The sequence below is a fragment of the Barbus barbus genome (assembly GCF_936440315.1).
Source record: "Barbus barbus genome assembly, chromosome: 44".
In the NCBI taxonomy this organism is placed as follows: Eukaryota; Metazoa; Chordata; class Actinopteri; order Cypriniformes; family Cyprinidae; genus Barbus; species Barbus barbus.
The window spans coordinates 7,848,836-7,865,194 of record NC_136722.1 but is presented as its reverse complement, the minus strand read 5'-3'; the positions used below and the strand labels follow the sequence as shown (position 1 = coordinate 7,865,194).

The window sequence follows — 16,359 nt, the reverse complement described above, 5'->3', positions numbered from 1 at the left end:
CTCTTGCCGCGTTCTCTGGCTGCGCTCTCTCACTCTCTCTTTCTTCTGGCCCACGTGCCATAATGAGAAGAGAACAACTTAGTCTCGTCACATCCTTTTAATTTTATTATTTTACTTTAGTTTCTTTTCTTTCCGTGGAGTTTCGTGTGTTAATGTAAGTTTGATACAAAGTCCAGCTTCGACTGCACTCACTTTAAACTTCCAGCAGACCCAACTCCGCATGTTCAGCCAACGCCCAACGCTTCAAAGACTACTGAACTTCCAGACACTTTGGGGAACCCCCTGTCTGCAACGACGACACAAAGGAAACCCCGTAACACAGGCAAGCAAGCAACGCCTCCAAGTTCTGAATTGGTGACTGAATTAGCCTCATTGAGAAACTCAAAGCGAGGGTTAAATAAGTGATTGATGGTTGATGGTCAGGTCTATGCAATTGAACATACTGCTGTAAACTTGGGATTTCACATTTCCATTCTCTTAAACTCATCCTTTCCTCACTTTCTCTCTTTCTGCAAAGTGTGAATGTGTGAATGCTTGTGTTAATGTGTTAGATTAGTTTATGTCTTAGGTTTATATAAATAAAATCTTATTTACATTGAAAAGAGAAGTATCTTGTGTTTTCTGCTCACAAGTTAATGCCTTAATCTGTCGATTTTGTTACTGTGCTATTTAATAGTGTTTTCACTATATTTGGGATTTTAATATCCAGTGCAGAGTTTGTCATACGGCTCGTTCAGTGAATCGCCGCAATACCGATTCTGTTCAAATCCCTATAAAATCATAAATTATTCCCTTTGAGCTAAATTAAACTATTTCTTTAAATTATGTATTAATATTATATGTAATACCCTTACAGTAGTTCTCCCTACTCGTTTCTTAAAGTTCACTCAACCCCCTTTTTAACTTTAAACAAACTCATGATTAGGGTTGGGCATCGTTTTGATTTGAACGATTCTGATTCCGATTCCGATTCTTCCTTTCGATTTCGGTTCTTTTCGATTCTCAATTCCGATTCTTTGTGGGCTGGAGTCAAAACATGTCACAGGCTCATTTGATTTCACAGAGGATAATTTTATTTTGATTCAATATGAGTTTTAGTTTTAGGAGCTGCAGCCCATGTAGGAGAAAATTACCACATATGCGGTAACTTTTCTGTGGCACTCTTCCACTTTCTCCGCTGGCATTTTCCCCTGCTTTGCTGCCAATGGAGTTTCACAACGAGTCTCCACCGGTTTAGCATTAGCAGCAGTAATATTAGGACTGCTACTAGCGTGGGCAATTTGCATAACGCTACATTCATCTACGAGGGAAAAAAAAAAATTTCAGTAACGTTGTTGTTCACCAAATTTGGTCAAGCGCTTTATTGTTGTCACTTATCTGATTGTTGTGACGAGGTAACGTTACTAACGTTGGTTAGCGCAGGGTTGCCCAAGGAGGACGAGACAGTGGACCTGCGCAGCACGTCAAACACGCTACACTCCTTAATTTGTACATCATGTAGGCGTTTCGTCATATTCGTAGTGCATCCTCCCGTGCAAGATATCATTTTGTCACATGTGTTGCACTGTGCCGACCCAGGCTTTTTTAGTGTGAAATAAAGCCACACTTTTGAGCGCCGCTTACCGTGCTCCATAGCTGCAACTGAACAAGCGCGCGGCAAGCACTTCCGGAAATACGGTGGCCACAATGGAAACCAAAACTTGCGCGTTTGGAACCGATGATCGGAATCGAAAACAAATTTTAGAAACAATTCCAATGGCATCGTTATTTTTTTAACGGTTCCAAGTTGGAACCGGTTCTCGATGCCCAACCCTACTCATGATGACTAGTTAGATGTGCTTACTGAAGAAGGTATACCTAACTTAAACTAGCAATTTCAATCCACTTTCTACAATGATTTGGCATAACTAACTACGGAAGTTGAGTAAACTCAAAATTGCTTTGCAGCTAATTACCTATTTTTTGCATTTCTGTTGATTTAACTGTGTTAAGAAATGGGTTACTGTTCAAGAATAAAGCAGAAAGTTGAGATCAAAGTATTTTTGTGTCCACAGTGCATTGTGTGCAAAAGCTTAAATTTTCATGTTCATATTCATGTAATTTCACAATTATGCCATCATTAATAACACAACGTTTATCCATATTTAAAAGGACCAAGTCACCACTTTAGTTGAGGGGCCACACATATGAAGAAGTCATGAGAAGCTAATGCTTAGTTAATGATGAGTACTGTATTTGGATGTCAACAGAATTTACAAGTTATGTGCTGTTATTGGCCAATGTTGGGGTCTGGTCACCACTTTAGTTGAGGGGCCACACACGATGAAGTCATGAGAAGCTAATGCTTAGTTAATGATGAGTACTGTATTTGGATGCCAACAGAATTTACAAGCTATGTGCTGTGATTGGCCAATGTTGGGGTCTGTCCATTTACTGCAGGCTATATGAGGATGACATGAACGTGCTTGAAAACTCATAATTAATGAAAAACATTAGTTCTCAAATTAATTGACATACTATTCTAGCCTGTATGCATGCATGAGGTAAGTAGCTTTACATGCACAAAATAATGCTATGTTTCTATGCATTGTAAGGGAATTGACGGTTAAAACCCAACACATATCTTCTGTTCAAGGTGGCCTGGCTCTGGCAAGAGTCTTACCAGCATTCAGCATGGTTCATTACACACACACTATGCTTGTCTCTTTTTAGAGTGTAAAAATACAGAATAATGCAGGATTATTTAATATCTATTATGCAAATACGAGTTAAATTGCTCAGTAAGCAAGTTGCAAACAATATCATAAAACAGCAGTAGTTGCTCATGTAGATGGGAGGTCACCCTGACCTAATCATGGCACTGTGACCCTATGAACAGAATAGACTTCAGTATGGAACCATGTCAATCATCAAATAACCTAGGAGGTTAACCCTCTGAGCCCGACAAACACGAATACGCGTTTTGGGGCAGATTTTCCTGATAAGGCAGAAATGAGCTTGAATTACTCCGCCATTTTTGATCGTTCAGATAAGAGCAATACACCATTCGAATCTGTAAGGGGTCTTCTTTTATTTGTATACATTCATAATAACAACTAAACTTTGTGCTTTTGAAGAATAAAGAAAACAAACAGGGTGCGCTCTCTGTCTTCTCCGTCTCCGCGATCTGTTTTCAGAAATGCGTCACTAAAATGAAGTGTAACTCAGCGAATACTCAACACACAGACATGAGAGTTATATCTATAGAAAGCCTGAAGTGTCCACTTTCAAATGAAGTCATATCGAAAACAAATATTCTGTGATAAAGTAATCCGTATGAAACCAACACGATGTTCAGTCTGTCCCGTCTAACTCATTATTTTTAATGAGATCCCGCCCCCTCGTGTTCACATGCAAATAACCACGTGACCCGTGCGCGCGGAGCATAAACAAAGCGTCAGTGAAGAGAGTTCAACAGTTTCTTCTTGAATCCATGGAAAGTAGCAGAAACACTTAAATAACACGTAAATATCAGGTATGATTTATCTGTTTCACTTGTTGAACAGAATCTGTTGCAGGAACGAGTCAAAGTCTGTTCACATCTCTGTGATTAGATCAGTGTGCACAATAATGTTTCTTTGACCTTCATTATGTATGTTTTGATTATACTGTGTTGTAAATAAAATACAAATCATTTAAAAACCCAATCTTTTCAGTCTCCTCACACTCTCTCTTACCTGCCTCAGTCACAGTCACACTGATGGCCCATTAGCAGCTTTAGGGGAGGGCCCTTTGTCTCTCAGGTGAGAACCACTTAATATTCAAGCCCATTACCACTCCCTCGCATATTGGCTTTCAGTAACAAAACATGTCTTTAAACATTTAAATCAATATATTGTTTTCTGTGAATAAGTAAGCTGAATAATTTTCACATAATTGTGAAGTAAATATTCTAGCCTACAAGATCTGGTTCTCAAAAGTCTTGTAAACAATTGTTCTGTATGTGTTTTATGGTCTTATTTCAGTGACTTCAAAATTTTAGTTTTTCACTAACCACGCATAAACGTTGTTTTCTCACAAACACAATCATGTAGACAAATGCTGCTAACATAACATTGTAGCCCAGTTTGTGCTGTTTACAGTGTTATTAGACTTTAGCCATTTTTATAAGCAACTGAAAAAAGCACAAATGTCAGGGCATGTCGAAAGTTCTCCAGGCCCCCAAAACACCCTCAGGGCCCAGAGGGTTAAATACTGATCAATAACTTGATTAATAAACACAAGAAATAATGAAATAATATTATTGTGAAGGGTATGGTAGATCGGCATCCGCTCCTTCAGCATGAATTCATGATGATTCATGTACCAAAAGTATAGATTTATCCACAGTGGATAGTAAATTTTTTTTTTTTTCTGAACAAAGAAAACATCATGATCATGCGTAATAAATCATAAATCATGGTGATGTACCCATCTTAGTTAATGTCTTAATGTGTTGTTCATCCATGAAGTCATGATAGAAATACTTTGAATTCTTGTTAGTTCCTGATAATTCATGAGCAGAGGTGGGTAGTAACGAGTTACATTTACTTCGTTACATTTACTTGAGTACATTTTTTGGGTAACTAATACTTTTAGAGTATATTTTAAAATGGGTACTTTTACTCTTACTCAAGTATATTTTTAGAGAAAACACGGTACTTTTACTTCGTTACTGTGGGCGACTCTCCTCTCGTTACTGTATCTTAATGAAATACAAGTTAAAAATGCTTCAGTTTATTCCAAACGCGCCGTCTACTTTTCTCTGGGCAATGAACGATGCCCATTCGCGAATGATTCGTTCTTTTGAGTCGATTCTGTTCGAAGGCTTGATCAAATCAGTTGGCAAATCAGTGAATCGGTTCGCGAATCCGTTTGAATGATTCGTTCAGTTCCCTGCCGCACGCGCTGTGTCTCTGAAGCGGTTCTCACTCAGATAACAGAGAGTTTAAGAACATCAAGAGCGCTGAAGACGTGGCTTTGGATCTACAGTCAGTTCAAAGCAAATCTGCAAAGGCTTGTTTGCTAGAGCTATATGAAGATCTTTATTAGATGAACACTGCGTGTGCTGTCTACTGTTCCACAGGTATAGGCCACGATACCACTATGACATTACCAGTTTGTTGTACATGTACCTTACATTAAATACAATGTAATTTATACATTAAATAAGCTGTCTCAGAGTATGAAATGAACCCCCGCGGAACCCGCGTTAGCTCTGCGCAGCGGCGCGCGGCCTGTTCTAGACACAATTAATATGCATATTTTTACAATATTTACGCTTGCAAAAATATAGGCTACATTTGTTTACATTTTGCAGAACAGAAGATCCGTGAATATGCATTTGTTTCGTTATGTTCAGAGCAGTCATGTGAGGAGTTTTCAGAGGTTTCAGTGTCAGAGGTTATAGAATAATACATAATTAATTTACTTTAAATTATAATTTAATTCAGTGATGCAAATCAGAATTTTCATCAGCTGTTACTCCAGTTTTCAGAGTCATATGGTCCTTCAGAAATCATTATAATATATTGATTTATTACCAGTGTTTGAAACAGTTTTGCTGTTTAATATTTTTTGGAACCTGTGACATTTTGTTCGGGATTCTTTGATGAATAGAAAGCTAAAAAGAGCAGCATTGATAATAAATCAACATATTGGAATGATTTCTGAAGGATCATGTGACACTGAAGACTGGCGAAAAAGGCTGATGAAAATTCTGATCTGCATCACTGAAATAAATTACATTAAAAAATAAAACAAAAAAATATATATTTTGAACGGCACACACACACATTACATAAATGTACTCTATATATCTAAATAAAAATAGACTATATTCAGTACCTATATGATCCAAAGTAACTAGTAACTAAGTACTTGAGTAGTTTTTTATCCGATACTTTTTTACTCTTACTCTGTCACGAGGCCGGGCTGCAGGTCTGCCCTTTCCCCACCAGAGGTCTCCAGCTCCCTTCCTCCCGGACTCTACACTCACATTGCACTCACCTGGATGATTACACGCGTCTCACACAATCAGTTCACTCACAGCTGATCCGGATCACCATGAACTATAAAGTGTCTCTGCACCCGTCTCTCTGTCTGGTTGCATTGTCTTATGTTTCATGTCTTGCCTGATCCTGCCTGTTAACCTGCCTTGTTTATGTTTTATATGTGTTTGTTGTGCCGTGTTGGCCTTTTGTTATATTAAAATATCACCTCACCTGCATTTGGACCCAGACCTCGTTTCTCCCGTGATAGAATGCAACCAGCAAACATGGGTCCAGCAGGGAGGCTGCTTAACATCCGCCAGGGAGACCGGAGCATGGAGGATTACGCCAGGGATTTTATTGGAGTGGCTCGGCAGGCGTTTATAGAGAAGACCTGTCTCATGGTTTTTTTCAGGGGGGGTTTAGCCGAGCCCTTCAAGTCCCTGGCGCCACTCTGGGACCCCGAGGAGTCGCTGGAGAACTACATCAACCTGCTCCTGTGGATGAGCGGCTCAGACTTCAGGGTGGAGTTAGCAGCGGAGACCGCTCCCGAGCCCGCCGAAGCGGCGGACACCGCTCCCGAGCCCGCCGAAGCGGCGGAGACCGCTCCCGAGCCCGCCCCCGAGCCTGCCGAAGCGGCGGAGACCGCCCCCGAGCCCGCCGAAGCGGCGGAGACCGTCCCCGAGCCCGCTCCCGAGCCCGCCGAAGCGGCGGAGACCGCTCCCCAGCCCGCCCCCGAGCCTGCCGAAGCGGCGGAGACCGCCCCCGAGCCCGCCGAAGCGGCGGAGACCGTCCCCGAGCCCGCCGAAGCGGCGGAGACCGCCCCCGAGCCCGCCGAAGCGGCGGAGACCGCCCCCGAGCCCGCCGAAGCGGCCGCGAACAGCGCTCCCGAGGCGGCGGTGGCCGCGCACGATCCTCCCAAGCTCTGTGCCCTGCCGGCTCCACTCAAGTTCCCTGCTCTGCCGGATCCGCCCTGGCGTCCTGCTCGGCCTCTGTTGACAGGCCCTCTGCCCCCACACGGACCTGGCCCGCCATCCCTCCCCCTGTGTCACTGCTTCACCCCCCTCCGGGCTGTTAGATCTAGGGGAACGTCTGGAAGCCGTTCCTTAGAGGTGGGGTACTGTCACGAGGCCGGGCTGCAGGTCTGCCCTTTCCCCACCAGAGGTCGCCAGCTCCCTTCCTCCCGGACTCTACACTCACATTGCACTCACCTGGATGATTACACGCGTCTCACACAATCAGTTCACTCACAGCTGATCCGGATCACCATGAACTATAAAGTGTCTCTGCACCCGTCTCTCTGTCTGGTTGCATTGTCTTATGTTTCATGTCTTGCCTGATCCTGCCTGTTAACCTGCCTTGTTTATGTTTTATATGTGTTTGTTGTGCCGTGTTGGCCTTTTGTTATATTAAAATATCACCTCACCTGCATTTGGACCCAGACCTCGTTTCTCCCGTGACATACTCAAGTAACTATTCAGACGATTACTTTTACTTTTACTTGAGTAAATATTTCTACAAGTACTTTTACTTTTACTTGAGTACAGTTTTTGAGTACTCTACCCACCTCTGTTCATGAGATATTAATACATGAAGTAACGCATAGTTCATGCATGAATTTATGCATGAATTCATGGTCATTTGTGTACCCTTACCGTAAAGTGTTACCACGATTTCCTGCAGGGAAGGAAAAACATCTTTCCCCAAGTACTTAAAGTTTTGAACCAATGGAATAGATATAGAAAGGGACATGGAATCAATTTTAGAATTGAGGGGAAGTAAACATGACTTATTGATTTTAAACCCTGAGAGAGATCCAAAATGGTCAAATAAATTCAGCACATGAGGAATAGAATGTGACGGCTTCTCCAAAAACAATAAGATATCATCAGCACACAAAGAAATATGATGATGAGTATTCCGTATATTTATGGGAGAAATAATTTCAGATTGTCGGACCGCTTAAGCTAAGGGTTCCAAGGATAGGGAAAATAACAGAGGAGACAGCGGGCAACCCTGCACTCCAAAAAGTGATAAGTTGACTTAACTTAAAAAAATTGAGGAAACCCCTTGCCTTAAAATGATCAAGTAAATAATAATTAAAAAATTAAGTTAAGTGAATTGTCAGGTTCACTTAACTTATTTTTTATTATTATTATTTACTTGATAATTTTAAGGCAACGGGTTTCCTCAATTTTTTTAAGTTAAGTCAACTTATCACTTTTTACAGTGATGAGGAAACCCGTTGACTTAAAATTAAGTAAATAATATTTTAAAAAAATTTGTTAAGTGAATTGTCAAGTTCACAACTTATTTTTTACAATTATTATTTACTTAAATTTTTTTTAAGGCAACGGGTTTCCTAAATGTTTTTTAAGTTACAGTCAGGTCCATAAATATTGGGACATCGACACAATTCTAACATTTTTGGCTCTATACACCACCACAATGGATTTCAAATGAAACGAACAAGATGTGCTTTAACTGCAGACTGTCAGCTTTCATTTGAGGGTATTTACATCCAAATCAGGTGAACGGTATAGGAATTACAACAGTTTGCATATGTGCCTCCCACTTGTTAAGGGACCAAAAGTAATGGGACAGAATAATAATCATAAATCAAACTTTCACTTTTTAATTCTTGGTTGCAAATCCTTTGCAGTCAATTACAGCCTGAAGTCTGGAACGCATAGACATCACCAGACGCTGGGTTTCATCCCTGGTGATGCTCTGCCAGGCCTCTACTGCAACCGTCTTCAGTTCCTGCTTGTTCTTGGGGCATTTTCGCTTCAGTTTTGTCTTCAGCAAGTGAAATGCATGCTCAATCGGATTCAGGTCAGGTGATTGACTTGGCCATTGCATAACAGTCCACTTCTTTCCCTTCAAAAAGTCTTTTGTTGCTTTTGCAATATGCTTTGGGTCATTGTCCATCTGCACTGTGAAGCGCCGTCCAGTGAGTTCTGAAGCATTTGGCTGAATATGAGCAGATAATATTGGCCGAAACACTTCAGAATTCATCCTGCTGCTTTTGTCAGCAGTCACATCATCAATAAATACAAGAGAACCAGTTCCACTGGCAGCCATACATGCCCGCGCCATGACACTACCACCACCATGCTTCACTGATGAGGTGGTATGCTTAGGATCATGAGCAGTTCCTTTCCTTCTCCATACTCTTCTCTTCCCATCACTCTGGTACAAGTTGATCTTGGTCTCATCTGTCCATAGGATGTTGTTCCAGAACTGTGAAGGCTTTTTTAGATGTCGATTGGCAAACTCTAATCTGGCCTTCCTGTTTTTGAGGCTCACCAATGGTTTACATCTTGTGGTGAACCCTCTGTATTCACTCTGGTGAAGTCTTCTCTTGATTGTTGACTTTGACACACATACGCCTACACCTCCTGGAGAGTGTTCTTGATCTGGCCAACTGTTGTGAAGGGTGTTTTCTTCACCAGGGAAATAATTCTTCAGTCATCCACCACAGTTGTTTTCCGTGGTCTTCCGGGTCTTTTGGTGTTGCTGAGCTCACCGGTGCGTTCCTTCTTTTTAAGAATGTTCCAAACAGTTGTTTTGGCCACGCCTAATGTTTTTGCTATCTCTCTGATGGGTTTGTTTTGTTTTTTCAGCCTAATGATGGCTTGCTTCACTGATAGTGACAGGTCTTTGGATCTCTTCTTGACAGTTGACAGCAACAGATTCCAAATGCAAATAGCACACTTGAAATGAACTCTGGACCTTTTATCTGCTCATTGTAATTGTGATAGTGAGGGAGTATTTATGGACCTGACTGTAAGTCAACTTATCACTTTTTACAGTGTGACGAGTACCTCGATGTATAAAGAATGGGTTAGAGTGAACAGCACCTGTGAGAACATTGGCTGCTGGATTGGCATACAGAGCTTTTATCATATTTATGAAACTCGATCCTAGACCCAGATGCTGTAGAACCGCCCATAAATAGTTCCATTCTAGCTGGTCAAAAGCTTTCATCGCATCTAGAGATAATACTGCACAAGGAGAGGACAAACTATTCTTTGAATTAATAATATGACATAACCTGTGTAAGTTATCGGAAGCTGAGCGAGATTTAATGAATCCTGTTTGAACTAGCTTATTCGTAAATTTCTCTAGACGAGGAGATAGTACTTTAGCATATAATTTAACATCAGTCCCTATCAAAGAAAGTGGCCGGTAACTTGAACAGGAAGTTGGATCTTTATCTTTTTTTAACAAGAGAGAAATAACAACTATATATATATTCTGATATTCTGATTCTGATAACAACTATATTAATGGACGGGTGAAATGAGCCTTGAGTAACTGAAAAATGTATCATATCTAACATGAGGGGGCCTAAATCCGACCAAAAAGTAGTATACAATTCGATTGGAATGCCATCTATGCCTGGGGATTTCCCCTCGCTCATAGATCGAATTGCTGACTCAAGCTCCTGAAGAGAGATCGGTTCAGCCAGGTATTCCGAATCCAAATTTGACAGCCTAGGTAAGAGTGTCAGGGTCACCATCAGCGGAAGTATAGAGGTTAGAGTAAAAAGAGTGAAAAGCGATATTAATGTCTTTTGGGTCTGTCATAATGAGCCCAGATTGGGATTTCACATCTGAAATATTAGCAAACTTTTCATTGTTGTGTAATTTTAGGACTAAAACCTTTTTTTTTTTTTTTTGCCGAAGTTTGTCAGAACACAAAGCTTGAGAGTGTGATTCCTTTGGTCCAGATCTATCTAGGATATGTGACATTACAGAATTTTTTTATCTGCACCCAATACAATTTCAAAATCTGAAAACTTCAAGAGATAGGTTGACAAAACAGAGAAAAAAGTAGGGTCAGGAGTACAAGGGGCATAAACTGAGAGTATACAATATTCCTGTTCCCCACTATTGTTTTTATACGTGTTATTCTACCATTTGTATCACAACCTTTCTCTAAAATATAAATATTTAAAGTCCTCCGCACCAATATTAGGACACCCTTGGTTTTAGTATCCGAAGATGAGTGAGATACCACTTCATAAAACTTATTATTACACCTGCGTATATCCTCCTCTTTCAAATGGGATTCTTGAACTAACACTATATCAATCTTTCTTCTTCGCAAAAAATCCAGAAAACCTGTACGTTTGTGAGGGCCATTTAGCCCATTAAAATTACAACTCAGAATATTAAGGTCAGTCATAGGTATCAAACAGAATTACTGCATAATAAGACAAAATACAAGTTTGAAAATAAAACCAGTTGAGTCTAGTCCCCCACCCTCCCCGTTACCATTCAAAAAAACAAACACATTCCCATGAACCAGAGGTGGGACAAAGTCATTGTTTGGCAAGTCACAAGTAAGTCTCAATTCATTGCCCTCAAGTCCCGAGTCAAGACAGGCAAGTCCCGAGTCAAGTCCCAAGTCAAAGGCCAACAAGTCTCAAGTCAAGTCCAAAGTCCTACGGTTTGACTTTCGAGTCTTTTTAACAGAAAAATAAAATGTATACAGATTATGTATGGTTGTAAGATCTGTATTTATTAAACAAACCTTTTTTATGAAAGAATATTGCTCAGATACATAAAAATACAAATGTAATTTTCTGAAAAAGTGCTGAACAGTGCTGCGTCTCGTCTCCACAGCATATTGCACAAGAACGAGTTGACCTTGTATTGCAAAACAGGTCTGAAAAACTGAACCAACTTTCTGAAATTGTCTTCACCTGAAATTATTGTTTCAAAACTAAAATATATCCTTAAACTAAAAACCATGCCTTCACCCTCAAAACATGTACTTGGATGAAGAGAGGATCAAAAATATAGTCCTCCAAACCATTTTAATTTACTTAAATGTATCACCACAAAAAATATACTTTTCAGTATGTTTAACTACTTTCAAAAGTGTAACCAGAACCTTGAACCTTAAATGAAGATCGATCCTGTATCAGATCGTCAGAGCTTGCAGACTTGATTGAAATACATCATGTAGATTTGGCAGAGTTAAACATGTCACAATGCTGCAAACGCTGTAAAATCTCATTCAACATTATCTTTATTCTTATTTGAAGGGTTCTGATAACATACATGCGTGTTAAAATAAAAGACGTTACAAAAGAGTTACGGAAAAATACACTGAAAATAAATAAGTGCATGTTTGTCCAGGCAGCTTTTTATTTCTCCATATAATGAACATCAAAACTTGCTAATTATTCAACAAGAGCAATAGGCAGAGTCACTCAACATTGTGCAACACTATTCGAATCCCACATGCCAACTTACGCTGCTTGACTTTTTCGTAAAAAAGGAGTGAAGAGTTTCTTGCCGCTTTGAACTCATCTCGACCTCTAATGAATGATGGATACAGTGCGGGACCGCGGGCACGAGCCTGGTCATGTCGTGACGTCACAAACTGAGTGACTGATTGCCATAGAAACGTAAACGTCATGTATAAATTATCTTGTCTCTTTGAATTTTAAATCATTCTGCACTTATATACATTGCTCCATTAAAACCTCAACATGTCGAGAACACAACTGTTCAATGAAAAAGTGCGGGGGACGAATTTACTTTTTATACATGTCGTGCCGAATGCGCGCATGCTCTCTGTCACACACACGCGCACAGACACATAAACAGAGATAGAGCGGTCCGTGTCAACATATTTTTTATCTTTGGGCTTTTTATGGGAAGTAGCAAGTCTTTACAAGTCAATAGGCGCAAGTCCAAGTGAAAGTCACGAGTTATGTATGTTAAAGTCCAAGTCGAGTTGCAAGTCTTTTTATATTTTGTCAAGTCGAGTCTAAAGTCATCAAATTCATGACTCGAGTCTGACTCGAGTCCAAGTCACATGACTCGAGTCCACACCTCTGCCATGAACTATGGCAGATTAAACCAAGAACAAACCTTGATCTGCCAGCACCCCTTAATATGGTCCCTGGCGTCAACAAAAACCTGCACATTACTATAGCACCAACATTTGGCCCCATAGCCACATATTGACTAGGTAGTATTTAAAAAAAAAAAAGAAGAGAAGAGAAGAGAGATAAAGAATACAACTAAAACAAATAAAATATCATAATCAGTAAGCGATACTGTATGCACAATGAACTATGAATTAAGAAGTGAACATTAAAATGAACAGTGAAAGTCACCTAACCATTTAGAGCATCTCTTCTCCGATTAGACAGCAAATGTCCAGCTGAAGCTCACTGAGAGTTGGTGGATGAATGGGATCTGAAAAAAACTCTTGCTTCTTCTGGGGACTGTTGCATTTTAGGTTCACCTTGATTGAGAATGACCTTCAACATTGCAACATTTTCGGAACCTTCAGGCAATCCGACCAGATGCAGATTGCTACGCCTATTGCGATCCTGCAAGTCCACAACCTGTTGCTCGAGCGCGGCTACTCACCTATCGTGATCTGCAACAACTTTCTTTTGTTCACTCATCTCCCTTGTAAGAAGATCCAGTTTAGAGCATAGTGACTGAACAACTGACATGTGAGAAGCGAACTCATTCTGCATCGCCGTCAACTCAGTTCTTAGAATGTCCTCAAAGTGTGTAACAGTGTTCGCCACCTTGTCCATCATATTGCTCGCGGTCGGTGGCTTGAACTCCTGCTGTTTACGACTGCATGCCATCAGGTAAAGCACCAACAATGAATAAAACTTAAAACAAAACGAAAAAATCAGCAAAAAGAGACCCAGCATACGGAGCTCTACTCGTGTGCGACTAGGTTCGTTAGCACATCACATGACTCCTCCCATTTGATCACCTTTTAAAGGTTGCAAAAAAAAAGTTATTTTTTTCTTGTAACATTTCAAAAAGTGAAATTTTCATAGATTTTAGATTCATTACATGTAAAATAAAACACTTCAAAAGTTTTTGTGTTTTAATTTGGATGATTAGAGCTTACAGCTAGTGAAAGTCAAAAATCAGTATCTCACAATATAAGAATATTTGGTTACACTTTATTTTGATAGTCCACTTTAGACATTCTACTCACTATAAGTAACTTTGTAACTACATATCAACTACATGTCAACTAATTCTCATTCATTTGCAACTACATGTCTACTAACTCTCAGAGTAGACTGTTAGGGTAGGTTTAGGGTTAGTAGAATAAGTTGACATACACTTGCAAATTTTCTGATAGTCAGTATCTTGTATGTTGTGGACAGTGGTGGAAAGAGTACTGAAAATATATACTCAAGTAAAAGTACCATTACCTTCCAAAAAATGTAGTTTGAGTAGAGTAAAAGAACTTGTCCAAAAAACTACTTGAGTAAGAGTAAAAGAGTAGCCTATTTAAAAGTACTCATGAGTACTGAATAGTGAGTACTGAGCTGTGGATTCGACCCCGTCATAATAAACGCTGTACACTGCAATTTATACATGTGTGACCCTGGAGCACAAAACCAGTCTTAAGTCGCTGAGGTATATTTGTAGCAATAGCCAAAAATACATTGTATGGGTCAAAATTTTTGATTCTTCTTTTATGCCAAAAATCATTAGGACATTAAGTAAAGATCATGTTCCATGAACATATTTAGTAAATTTCCTACTGTAAATATATCAAAACTTAATTTTTGATTAGTAATATGCATTGCTAAGAACTTCATTTGGACAACTTTAAAGGAGATTTTCTCAATATTTAGATTTTTTTGCACCCTCAGATTCCAGATTTTCAAATAATTGTATCTCAGCCAAATATTGTCCTACAAACAATAAACCAATGGAAATATTATTTACTCAGCTTTGTATAGATGATGTATAGATCTCAGTATTGAAAAATTGACACTTATGGTTTTGTGGTCCAGGGTCACCTTTAAAAAACTTTGTACATTCTGGAATTCACATTATCTTGTTTGTCATAAAGAACGAAGAATATCTAATCCAGCAGTTTTGATTGATTTTGACTGCCAACTCTTTAAAACACATCAAAACAGCACGGAAACAGTATTCAGCTGAAGAAAAGATGAAAGTTATTCTCAGTACAATTATCCCCATTTAAATCATAAAGTTTGAAAAATAGATTTAAAATCATGTGTAAAGCCACTGACAGCATGCTGTTGTTGCACATAAAATATGAATGTTTAGAATAGTGCAAATACAAACACCATTAGAAACTCATAGTTCAGCATCACACACCATGATATGGGTTAAAATGAGAGCCCATTTCTCTCCAAAACGGTGCCAGTTTTAGCGTTGTGCAATAAAGAAACAAGAAAAACTAAACTTGATAATTTATGTTACAATTTTAACAAATGCACATTGTTCTAGAAGGATGGCATCATGTACATTACATGTACATATACATTACTCGAATTATGTCATGTCGATAAAACAATTTGTAAGGAAAAATGCATTAAATAAAAGTATTTCTGGGGAAACTTTTTCAAAAGAAAACACAAACGCACGTCTCTTGCTGAGCCGCGGCGGTCTCGGTGAATCAGCAGCATCCACAACTGAATGCAACAAAAAGTGTTGAACTTGAAATTTGTTTATGCGCGAGTGCACATGCTAAATGAAGGTGGATTGAATAAAATGGATAAAAAAAAAGAAATTAAAAAAGTTTATTAATGAGCTGCAGTTTTATTACATCACGCGCTGACACAGATGCAGTATTAACGCCACAGGTCATCAATAAGGTGCATATTGGTCCTCAATTTGAGTACAATATTGCAAATCGTTTTACAGTGTTTCCAACACACTTTTTCACAGCGCGCATCACACACTCAAACTCATCAAAAGTCAACAAGTTCAACAAGCAAAAACTTATCCAAGTGACTGCAGCTGAACGCGTGTGAGAGAGACGAAGCAGCGCAAATCGCACGGCTCTTAAGTGAGTGGGAATTTACTGAACGTGGCACTTGCGGGAGTTAACACTGTACGCAATACCCGCAACCTCACACCAAATTTCAGGTCGTGTAGATAGGCAAGCATATATACAAATCATTTAGTAAGCAGAAATCCAAAATTTACCTTAACATATTAGAGGAAGATGTGACTGCATTGATGCTTGAGGAATTCACTTCCAGCAGCCATGATAGACAGCAGTTGGCGGTTAAAGTTTTCTATGCACAATTTGATTTGACGAAAGTCACCAGACACTATCTCCCTATCCAATCATATTAATGGATAAAATTAAATTAAAATAAGCATGTAACGACCACAAACGGATGAAAATAGCGGAGTAAAAGTACCGATACATCACATAAAATGTACTCAAGTAAAATTAAAAGTACACAATTTTTAAACTACTCAAAAAGTACAATTACTGATAAAAACTACTTAATTACTGTAACGTGTAATTCGTTACTTCACACCACTGGTTGTGGACCCATCAACATAAAGTGTTG

General features: G+C 39.4%; 1 protein-coding gene across 1 annotated transcript in view; it reads right to left on the bottom strand.

The window, feature by feature from the left end:
* The window catches only part of gnal (guanine nucleotide binding protein (G protein), alpha activating activity polypeptide, olfactory type), a 238,373-nt gene that overhangs the window by 33,924 nt on the left and 188,090 nt on the right, over positions 1 to 16,359 (bottom strand). The window lies entirely within an intron of this gene.